The sequence below is a fragment of the Pleurodeles waltl genome, chromosome 4_2, assembly GCF_031143425.1.
Source record: "Pleurodeles waltl isolate 20211129_DDA chromosome 4_2, aPleWal1.hap1.20221129, whole genome shotgun sequence".
In the NCBI taxonomy this organism is placed as follows: Eukaryota; Metazoa; Chordata; class Amphibia; order Caudata; family Salamandridae; genus Pleurodeles; species Pleurodeles waltl.
The window spans coordinates 774724524-774736949 of NC_090443.1; the positions used below are offsets into that span (position 1 = coordinate 774724524).

The window sequence follows — 12426 nt, forward strand, 5'->3', positions numbered from 1 at the left end:
ACCACTTTTGCCTGCAGCATGACTCTCTTAGTCATGTATATATTTTTTCTTTCCTCGTTTTTATGAACTCCTTCATCTGCAACTCTCGCATATCATAACCTTTCTCTTCATATTGTCTTTTCAATCTGTCCTGCATGTACTTCCTTGAATCACTTCCCCCTCATGAGGCTCTCTCACACATTCACAGATTCTTTCCCTCCTCACCTGCAAACACAGCATTAGCTTTTTCTTTGGCGCTGTCATTATTTTGGCAGCTGTGTACTTCATTCACACAGTCACACACAATGGTAATTACATTGGCAAATAACTGGCTATTTCTCTCTGTAGAGAGGCTGCAGAGGCCAAGGACTGGAGAAATGTATAGTGTCAACAATTTTATGACTGACTGACATGCACTGTGAGAAACTTGCACTGCCTTCAACCAGAGCTCCCAATCATGCCCCCTCTAGTACATACATCCTCAGACTTCTCACGATGAAGCCACCTAGATGTGACTCAGTCCACAGTATGCTCTTTACAAGATTTGTATGCTTAATGAACACTACAGATTCCGAACGTCAGGAAAACACAACTATTCTTGGAGTATTCAAGATGAGCTAAACAGTCATTGAGAGATTGGTTTTGACAGTAATCTTATTGACATGAATATAGTGCCAAGTAAGGTCCAGTTTCACAATCAGTTTTTAATTACTGTGTGGACTGGTACCTGGCCGCATCCCTCCAATTTAAAGCCCTGAGAGTACCTACCATACTGCCTTTGAATTCAATGGCTCTGTGTGCTCACAAACATTACATGCAACATACCACCACAGCAGCCTGTCCTGTGACAGAATGCGTCACTAGCCACGCATACAAATTACTGTCATAGGGTTCAACAGCAGTGTGTACTACAGATCATGTAACAACTTACTATCATGGGATTCAGAAGCAGGCTGTTCTATAGGCAATACATAGCCATATCAGAGTGGCATTTAATAGCTGTGTGCTTCATCAGATATATAGGGTCGTGGATCCTCTGCTGGTCCAGGTATGCGGCTCCAGGAGAAAAGCAAGGCCCTGATTGGCTGGCTGCAACCTTCCAGAAAAGTTGTGGCCTCCATTTTGTTTGGTGCTTTGGTTTGGGGTGGGAAAAGAAGAGTGCAAAAACTCATAAGGGGCCAGGATACAGGTATCCTGGCGCCATAAGACACATAGGTGGTCATTCTGACCCTGGCGGTCTTTGACCGCCAGGGCGGAGGACCGCGGGAGCACCGGCGACAGGCCGGCGGTGCTCCAATGGGGATTCCGACCGCGGCGGTAAAGCCGCGGTCGGACCGGCACCACTGGCGGGGTCCCGCCAGTGTACCGCCGCCCCATTGAATCCTCCGCGGCGGCGCAGCTTGCTGCACCGCCGCGGGGATTCCGACCCCCCCTACCGCCATCCAGATCCCGGCGGTCGGACCGCCGGGATCCGGATGGCGGTAGGGGGGGTCGCGGGGCCCCTGGGGGCCCCTGCAGTGCCCATGCCACTGGCATGGGCATTGCAGGGGCCCCCGTAAGAGGGCCCCTACATGTATTTCACTGTCTGCTGCGCAGACAGTGAAATACGCGACGGGTGCAACTGCACCCGTCGCACAGCTTCCACTCCGCCGGCTCGATTCCGAGCCGGCTTCATCGTGGAAGCCTCTTTCCCGCTGGGCTGGCTGGCGGTCTGAAGACGACCGCCCGCCAGCCCAGCGGGAAAGTCAGAATTACCGCCGCGGTCTTTCGACCGCGGAACGGTAACCTGACGGCGGGACTTTGGTGGGCGGCCTCCGCCGCCCGCCAAGGTCAGAATGAGGGCCATAGAGGGGCCCAGGGGCCCCCTTGCGAGAAAAAAATGACCTAATAATTTTTTTTCATCCAATCCTCAGATCCAGAGAAAAAATGAAAACCTGAACAGCGGTGCACACCTTGAATTTGGATGCATGCAGGAGGGTTGGCTGCAGCACCTGGCCATAAGACAGACCCTGCAGCCAACCCCCGCTGCACATGGCGTTTGGTTGTGCGCAGTGCAGGTTATATTTATGTCTGTGCTCAACTAACTATAACTCACGCCCTAAGGTAACTATAACTTGCTCCTTCACTATGCACAGCTAGATACCTCACATATTACACAATAGACCTGTCAGCCTTAGGGTGGTCATCCCCCATCTTTTTGCCTGCCTGCCTCCACTTTTCTGACACTCCTTTTGTTGTTTTTAGGACTCTGCACACTTTACCACTGCTAACCAGTGCTAAAGTGCATATGCTCTCTCCCTTAAAAACATGGTAACATTGGTTCATCCTCAATTGGCATATTTGATTTACTTATAAGTCCCTAGTAAAGTGCACTACTTGTGCCCAGGGCCAGTAAATTAAATGATACTACTGGGCCTGCAGCACTGATTGTGTCACCTACATAAGTAGCCCCTTCCCCATGTCTCAGGCCTGCCATTGCAAGACCTGTGTTTGCAGTTTCACTGCCACTTCGGTTTGGCATTTAAAAGTACTTGCCAAGCCTTAAACTCCCCTTTTTCTACATATAATTCACCCCTAAGTTAGGCCCTAGGTAACCCATAGGGCAGGGTGCTATGTCGGTAAAAGACAGGACATGTGCATATCTGTTTTGTATGTCCTAGTAGTGAAAAACTCCTAATTAGTTTTCCACTACTATGAGGCCTACTCCTTTCATAGACTAGCATTAGGACTGCCCTTACATACTTTTTGGGTGGTAGATTCTAATCTGAAAGACGTAACCAGGTCATCTTTTGTTTGGCCAGAATGGTAATAGAAAATCCTGCTTATTGGTGAGGTTGGATTTAATATTACTATTTTAGAAATGCCTCTTTTAGAAATGAGCATTTCTCTGCATTTAAAATCATCTGTGCCCAACAGACTGTCTCCAATCAACGTCTGCTCTGTGCTGGCTGACAGCTCCCTTGGGCATTTCACCTAGACAACCACAAACACAGGACACTAAGTCACATCTGCATTTATTTGCATACTGAATGGGTATTCCTGGGCTGCAAGGGTGGAGGGTCTGACACTTACATTTCAAAGGCCAGTGGCCTTCTTACACACAATTGACTGATATCCCCCAATGGGGACCCTGGCAGACAGGACTGGCCTGAAAGGGAAACTTGTGCACTTCAAAACCACTCTTTGAAGTCTCTCCCACTTCAAAGGCATTTTTGGGTGTATAAACTGTGTCTCTGACCCCACCAACTCAGACACATCTGGACCTACACCTGCACCCTGTCAGAGAAGCTGCCTGGCTGCCGAAAGGACTCATCTGGACTGCTTTGCTGAGAAGGACTGCTGTCCTGCTGTTGCCCTGCTGCCCTTCTGGCCTCTGACTTTGCTGGAAGGACTCTGCCTTCCTCAAAAGTGCTTTCCAAGGGCTTGGATTGAGCTTGCCTCCTGTTTCTGAAGTCTCAGGGCCAGCAAAGACTTCACCTCTTGATTGAAAATCGATGCAACGCCTGCCAAAATCCATGCAAAGCCTGCATTGTGGCAGAGAAATTACTGCATAGCTGAACAGAACGATGGAGCCTAGACTGGAAATTCGACGCAGTGCCTATCTTGCGATGGAAAATTCAACGCATTGTCTACTGGATCACTGCCTGTGCCTTCTTCCAGTGTGTCAAGGATTTTCAACGCATCGTCCCTGGGCATTAAAATATCCCAACATCGCAGTGAGGAAGAAAGAATGTGTGCCGAAAAACGACCCAACTCCTTGCAGCAGTGAAAGAAACGATGCATCGTCTGTGCCTCGTCAGAAAATCCAGCACAACACCTTATTTTTCCACACATCACCTCCTCTCCGGTGTCCGTGCGTTGTTATTTTTGATGCATCGCAGGTACTGTGTGTAACAAAGTGACAACTGTTAATTTCCAAGGATTGAGACTCTTTTAACCTTTTAAAAGTGATATTTCAACTTGTGCTTGTGGGATCTTTGTCGTTTTGACCTTATTTTATTCAGATAAATATCTATTTTTCGAAACCTGTGTGGTGTATTTTTGGGGTGTTTTCACTGTGTTACTGTATGATTTATTGCACAAATACTTTACACATTGACTTCTAAGCTAAGCGTGACTGCTCCATGCCAAGCTACTAGAGGGTGGGCACAGGATAATTTGGATTGTGTTGTGACTTACCCTGACTAGGACTGTGGTCCCTACTTGGACAAGAGTGTATACCTCAGCCAACTAGAGATCCCATTTCTAACATTACATTGAGAGAGCGTAGCTATATTAACATGAAATGTTTATGAACATATGTATAATAATGTCGCATAGAAACTGTATTAACATTTTTTGCTAATACGTGCACTTGAAAGGTGACCACGGGGAGTGGCCGCCAATGTATACTGGGACTAATGAAACAGACTGATAATGGCAACATTTTTATTAAATTGTGATTTTACATTAATGTTGAAAGGCTAAATGTATTAGATTCTTGCTAATGAAGCAGTAGGCCTTAGTTAGCATGGGTAGAGGCCTAGCTGCCTGACTCTCATATTAAATGTATTTTTCTAACATGCAGTGTGCTGACTTGCTAAAGGACATGAACTCTTGTTTTTTTCCAAAGCTAGAAGCTGAATGTAACTGTAGTAGATCCGTTCTCATGAAATTCACCCTGCCTATAGTAAGATGTGCAAAGGACCACAAGACAATGAAATCATAACGGACATACCACCCGTTAAAGACATCAATCATAAACACCAATAAAATACGTGGGAACTGTTATGGGGTGACAAATTTGATGACTTAATGTGTTTTTAATTGGTTATAGATAGTAGGGTGCAACCCCTGGTCCAATTAGATTTTAGGGGAATGTACAATGAAAAGGGGATAAAAACCCTTGTCACCAGGAAGTACATTAGAATTAGGGAGCAGGAGATAAGGAGAGGGGGAGATGCTGATGCTATTTGCTATGACCCAGACACTTTGTCACTCTGCATAGAGACTTTGCTGTTTGGTTCTTAAAACCATTCTGTCCTTAGATTGCCCATCTACACTTTACCTCTTTATGAGGGAAGTGCCCCTATTTTTTCCCTTTTGCTGGAGTTGAATTCTTTTGATGGCGAATCAACTGATGTCCTGAAGACGAAGACAGAGCCTGAGTGCTGACCAACTTGGAGGGTAACTATATGACAATGAAATTATGATTGTCTGTTTGCTTTTCCTTTCTAGGTACCAACTGCTTTCCTTTTGACAGGAGCCATAGCTAGATGTTTTTCTGAATTGGTGTTACTAAATTGTTTTACATGAAGCCCAACATGCCAATGCTAATTAGAGGTTAGGTGAGGGGTTCACTAAAACTAACGCAAATGGACAAATGACTGAATCTATGCTTTGTTGAACAATGCGCTGATATACTCTGCTAATGATAGTTTATGTTCACGCCCTGCTATATTCTAATATTTGTGATTCTTGCTTTGATTAAATCTTATCAGAGTTGCCATATTGTGACTATGTTATTGTGTTTCTTGGTTTTGAGACTAATAAACTTGCTAGTAGTATTGTAACCAATAGGGAATAAATATCACTAAATTCATACTAAACTGGTGTGGTTATTCATGACTGCAAGGTCATGGTGGTGTCTTGAGTTTGATTAATGTCTTTGACTAAGGTGAAATGCATTTTTGTGATGAATATTGATGACATTATTGACGTATTACTTGACATGTTGATTAGCTATCTCATCCTAAGGTGTCTCTCAACAGGGTCAAAAGATTCATTGGCCTAAAACGAGTACCCAATGTGTAATAATCTATCATAAAGGGACACGTTAGCAGTTCTGGTAGCAGAGCAATGGTTTAGGCCCTTTGGGGCCCTAGGACGGAGAATTATTGTTTAAATTGTTTTTCTGAGATAATGCAAATTAGAGGTATGATGCGTTTCTAAATTCCCCATGACTTTCCTGGGACCTCGGAAGCCTGCCTAAGTGAGTTGGGGGTGTTCTCGGCGTTTTAGCATGTGTGGTATAGAATTTGTGCTTGCTCAGCTTAAGCTCATTGCAGGTGTTCTGTGAAGTTTGTGTGGTTATAGGTCAGGTAATGATGTTTTAGTAGGAGTGGGAGTACTCCGCAGTATGAGAGTAGGGAAGTCAGCGAACTTCATGTGAATGTGGCTGTTGGACTTGGCCCTTTTTACAGGGTCATCCCCAAACTTTGTTTGCCTCCTTCCTCCTATTTTTCCTGACCTATTGTTGTTGGCTTTTGAACTCTGGGCACTTTACCACTGCTAACCAGTGCTAAAGTGCATATGCTCTCTTTGTAAATTGTACTGTTGATTGGTTTATCCATGATTGGCTATTTGATTTATTGTAAGACCCTAGTAGAGTGCACTAGATGTGCCCAGGGCCTGTAGATTAAATGCTACTAGTGGGCCTGCAGCACTGGTTGTGCCACCCACTTTAGTAGCCCCTTTACCTTGTCTCAGGCCTGCCATTGCAAGGCCTGTGTGTGTAGTTTCAATGCCACTCCGACTTGGCATTTAAAAGTACTTTCCAAGCCTAAAACTCCCCTTTTTCTACATATAAGCCACCCCTGAAGTGTGCCCTAGGTAACCCCTAGAGCAGGGTGCTGTGTGGGTAAAAGGCAGGACATGTACCTATGTAGTTTACATGTCCTGGTAGTGTAAAACTCCCAAATTCGTTTTTACACTACTGTGAGGCCTGCTCCCTTCATAGGCTAACATTGGGGCTGCCCTTATATATTATTGAAGTGGTAGCTGCTGATCTGAAAGGAGTAGGAAGGTCATATTTAGTATGGCCAGAATGGTAATACAAGATCGTGCTGACTGGTGAAGCTGGATTTATTATTACTATTCTAGAAATGCCACTTTTAGAAAGTGAGCATTTCTTTGCACTTAAAACTTTCTGTGCCTTACAATCCACGTCTGGCTGGGTTTAGTTGACAGCTCCATGTGCATTCACTCAGACACAACCCAAACACAGGGTACTCAGCCTCACTTGCATACATCTGCATTTTGAATGGGTCTTCCTGGGCTGGGAGGGTGGAGGGCCTGCTCTGATACAAAGGACTGCCACACCCCCTACTGGGACCCTGGCAGACAGGATTGAACTGAAAGGGGACCTGGTGCACTTCTAAGCCACTCTTTGAAGTCTCCCCCACTTCAAAGGCACATTTGGGTATAAAACAGGGCCTCTGCCCTAGCACCTCAGACACTTGCTGGAGAAGAAACCTGAACCAGAACCTGCATCCTGCCAAGAATAACTGCCTGGCTGCCTAAAGGACTCACCTGACTGCTTTCTACAGAGGACTGCTGCCTTGCTGTTGCCCTGCTGCCTTGCTGAACTCTTGCCCTGCTGCAGAAGTGCTCTCCAAGGGCTTGGATAGAGCTTGCCTCCTGTTCCCTTAAGTCTCAGGACCAAAAAGACTTCTATCTTTCAACTGGACTCCTTGTGCGCTGAAAAATTCGATGCACAGCTTGCTCCGCGGTGAAAAATTCACTGCATGCCGAACCGGATAGACGCCGCTCGACCCCACGAGGATAAGATCGACGCGACGTCTGCAGTGCGACCGGAACTTCGACGCACCGCGCGCCTGGACAACGCTGCCTGACTTCCAGAGAGGAAATCGACGCAACGCCTGCCATGAGGGAGAAAATTCCACGCACAGCCCACAGGAAAGACACGCAGCCGGACAACAAGCCCAGGATTCCACGCACAGACCCCGGGGCGTCTGAAAATCCCGCGACCCACAGAGGAGACTGTCCGGAAATTGATGCAACGTCTTCCCCACGTGAAAAATAACGATGCAAGTCCGGGTGTGAAGGGGCGAAACCGACGCACACACCATTTTCCACGCATCTCCTCCTCTGCGGCCCTTTGTGGAGATTTTTCACTCCACACCAAGTACTTTGTGCTTGAAAGAGACTTTTTTTGATTTTTAAAGACTTAAGACACTTTATATCACTTCCAGTGATATCTTTACAAATTCAAATTGCATCTTTTCATCGTTTTGACCTGCAAATATCCAGATACATATGATATATTTTTCTAAACACTGTATGGTGTATTTTTGTGGTGCTATATTGTGTTATTGTATGATTTATCGCACAAATACTTTACACATTGCCTTCTAAGTTAATCCTGACTGCTCAGTGCCAAGCTACCAGAGGGTGGGCACAAGATAATTTGGATTGTGTGTGACTTACCCTGACTAGAGTGAGGGTCCTTGCTTGGACAGGGGGTAACCTGACTGCCAACCAAAGACCCCATTTCTAACAGTGGCGCTTTATGCTCAAAATTTTTACACGTGGTTGGTTGGTGATGTACGGACCTGTCGTGGTCTAAGACTCCGGAGTATACTGACAAGTGTGGGAGACACTTGAGTTTATGTTGTAATTTGTGCGGTTTATTAGGTCAATCGGGCGTGGTTGACAAGTCGAGCTTGAGTCAAATTGTGTGTGTGTGAAACCTTCGATGGAGACTTGGCAAGTTCTATAGTGCACTAGAACAAACCATTGACAAGTCGAGAGTAGAATTTGCGGGTCGAGTTCTGCTTGCGTATGCGGGAACTGAGAAGGAGAGAGTAGCGGCCGAGGCTTCAAGTGAAATCTCTGTAAAGTTCTGAAGCGATTATATACCCTTCCTGTAGTAAACCGGCAAATTTGAGTTGTTGTTGTTGTTGTTAAAGGTGCTCACATTAATTTTTCATTAGTTTGGTGTGAACCGAGAGTAAGGAGGACAAGCCGCAAGACTTTGTCAGCTGCAGAGTGTGAGTGTGATATCAGTGGTGCCACGCTGGGATAGGTCAGTTGCTGAGAGGGGTCACGCACGGATTGGCAGCGGTCTGTGAGAGGCAATAGTATGAGAAGGGCAGGTGAAGAGTGTTCTGGGAATTAAAGTCACTTCCTGATTAGATTCAAAACAAAAATAAAAGACGCAAAAATGAATTTTTTCAAAGCCTTAAAAGCACTCTGAAAGGAGACGCATACATTATGGCGAGTGAAGGGGAGCTGACACCGCCGAAAGGTACTCCAGCTTATATAGTAATGGAGGAAAAGGGAGTCGCGCCATGTCTGTGGATGAAGCGGTGGTGCAAATTAACAGAGAAGGAGGGATGTTTAGCATTTCCAGAGCATGGAACATTCAATACAAGAATTTTAGAAAATTTGAGGTGGATGTTAAGTGTGAAGAAACCACCTCCAAGACCAGCTCAGTATGAGGCATTAGCAGTCTGGGATTTAATGGCCATACAACAAAGACAGCAAAAATTTGAGAGGAGGATGAAAATGGCATAGAAGACTTTAGCCGAGGCTAGATGGGACAATGAGAGTAAAATGTGGAGAAGGGGAATAGTTGACGGACTCAAATTGTTTCCAGCAATAACACAAGAAGATGAGACGCAGGGAAAGAAAGCCACCTGTAAGACAGACAAGGGCTCTAATAAGCCTAAAGAGACTCAGAGGTCTTGGGTAGATGAAGATGATTCAGACGATGAAGAGTTTCTAAATCAATTGTTGCATGACCGACCACCACCTTATGCAATAAATGACAATGCCCCGAGCACTAGTGCGGGCCCTGGGAACCCGACGCAGGGTAAAGAAGTTACAAATACAGTGCAGACTAGTGATACGGTTTTGATACAGAATGGTGTCAGTGTACCCACTGTGCCAGACTTGCAGATACAGTTGCAACCTCCGCCACAGATACAAAGGATTTATCCAGACGTCCCAGTACTAGAGACAACTGCGAGTCTGATGGTGCCGCCTGACCCGATATATACAAAATCAAGGTTAGTGCAGATTGAGCCAACTTCACAATTGCTGCCCCAGCCGCAGCAACAGCTGATTCCGGGGTATAATCCAGCAGCAGGACCTCCATTAGTACCTGCACCAGCCACAGTGAGTCAAGCTTTGGGAGTTACTGCTCCACGAAGTTTGGGACCAGGTCAGACACCAGCTGCCATATCATTACCAATTACTGTTGGTCCACCAGTACCATTGTATGCGCAGGGTCAACCTGGCGTGAGTGATCAGGGAACAATGACCCAAGAGGTAATAAGAGGAGGGTCCATAGGAACTCCCCAATTAATGACCCCAAGAGAACAGTCAGCAGAAGGACTCTGGTCCTTGTTGGACCTTAGTCCGATTGGGGCTCCTTTAGGTAATGAGAGAAGAATGGTTAGGTGTGCTAACTCCACAGACAATAAGTACAAACTCATCACATTCACCATTAATGCATGCAGGGAACATCTCACTGCAAGGTTTCTCTGTGCAACAGTTGAATGAATGGTTAGAAAAGACTTATGTTTTACAAAATACTGCAGTAGCCGCAGATAAGCCAGAAAAGGAAGAATACCTGAATTTTGTGAGATTGGGCGTAGAAGCTGCGGAACTAATGGAAGGGACAATGGGGGTAAACATATTGGAGTCATACACAGAAGCGGAATTGAGGTATCTGTGCCCCAAGATCACTAAAGAGGTGGGCAAGGTACATCAGAGGTTGGCGAACCTGGCAGACAAATACAATATAGACATCGAGAATACTAAACATTTGAAAAGAAGCTACAGATTAGACTTTGACTCTAAAGATTTTGAGCACATGAGATCTACTGGAATGAAAGCACATCTTAAAGAGATACTGCACAGTGCGCAAATCTGGGGAGCTTTAGAGAAGTGGGAAGGCAGATGGGCAAAGAAAAGAGATAAAGAGAAGGGCGAAAGTCCGGAACCAAATCAGGCTAAAGCGTCGCCGGACACGGGGACAGTAAAGATGTTACCAATGAGAAAAACAGCTGGAGGGATTCTAGTCCATGTGCCGTGGTCCAGGGTAGACATTCTGTCATTCACAAATGATTATCCCAGATTGAGGGAGAAGCCGATAGAGTGGTACCAGCAGACCGATAGGTTTGTGAAGCTTGCGAAATGTCTCTGGGAGGACTTGAATACCCTGTTTGAGATTATAGTTCCACCTGATCTATGGCTTGAGTGCAAGAGGGGTGTGGACTGGCTGACACAGGAGCCGGCAAGGGCTAAGGTGACTGGAGCACCATCTGAGGAGGTGATGAAATACTATCATAAAGTGATTGAGTTTTTAAAGCAGAAAGTGTCGCCGAAAGTGACTGATTGGCAGAAAATTGATCGAACCTCATAGGAGGCTAAAGAGTCTATTCATGCCTACTATGAGAGATTGTTGAAAGCGTTCAAACATTACAGTGGCACGGAGACCATAGACCCGAAGGACATGAATCATCTTGTGTTCAGATTTGTTGAAGGGCTGAGACCAGAAATTAGTCAGATGATTAAGAATCATTTAATCTGTTGGCAGGCAAAACCGATTGATGAGGTGTTGCAGTATGCGAAATACTGCAGTGACGAGATTGAGTTGAAGCAGAGAAAGTTAAATGAGAAAGTGCTGGTGATGCAGATTAAGGCAGCGCAAGCAGGGATGCAGGGAAACAGAAACCAGCAGATGATACAGCAGCAACCACATGGGAATGGCATGTTTCAGGCACAACCGAGAGGTCGAGGTTGAGGTTTTGTGAATCGCGGTCCAGACTTGAATACTGTAGTGGTTCAAAATGATGTATGGGGGATGAAAAAGATGTCACCATGTCATGCTTGAGGGGGTGTGGGGCATTGGAAGCGGGAATGCCCAAATGTGGTGTAGGATGGTGTTCAACAAAGCAATGATGTCAGTACATTTCAAAATGTGAGGGGTCCAAAAGTGAGGGGCCAAAATCAGAATTTCCAAAATAACATGGTCCAGATGCAGGGGTTACAGCCCATGCAGCAAATACAAATGCCGCATGTTCAACCAGCACAAGTACAGCAGGTACAACAGCAGGTTCCCATGGTACCTAGACAGCAAATGCAATTACCATTGGCTCTGATGGGACAGCAACAGGTGATGCTTCCTCAGCAGGTCACAGGCCAAATGATGGGTCAAAATAATACAGTACAGCAATTCCCATTGCGTGGTGAGGATGGATTGAATGATGAATGGTCGGATGACAGTTCTGACAGTGAGGAGTGCAGGCTTGCAGCGTCCCTAGAAGTAGATCAGAGGGGACCCTATGTAGAGGGTAAGGTGATGGGTCACAAGGTTTCATTCTTGGTTGACACAGGAGCTCAACGCTCTACAGTCAGAAGTGCAGAGGTTCAGAAATTACCACTTTCAGGACGTACCGTAAGGGTGGTTGGTGTGGCAAATCAGTATTTGACAAACCCAATTACAGACCCAGTTCAAGTTGAGATTGGCAACTTCCAGGGATTACATAAATTTGTAATCTGTGACTCTAGTCCAGTGTCCCTACTGGGAAGAGACTTACTGTGCAAAACAAAATGTTCGATTACCTGTTCAAATGAAGGAATTGAAGTGCAGACAAAAAGTGATGATGAAGGGGACGATGGGCAATTTACAGATTTAGAGACGGAAAGTACAAATTA

At 45.7% G+C, this 12426-nt stretch overlaps 2 protein-coding genes across 2 annotated transcripts in view; one reads left to right on the forward strand and one right to left on the reverse strand.

The window, feature by feature from the left end:
- TNNI3K (TNNI3 interacting kinase) overlaps nt 1-12426 on the reverse strand; it is a 2589932-nt gene that overhangs the window by 323902 nt on the left and 2253604 nt on the right. The gene's annotated exons all lie outside the window — the stretch shown is intronic.
- LRRC53 (leucine rich repeat containing 53) overlaps nt 1-12426 on the forward strand; it is a 179678-nt gene that overhangs the window by 96013 nt on the left and 71239 nt on the right. The gene's annotated exons all lie outside the window — the stretch shown is intronic.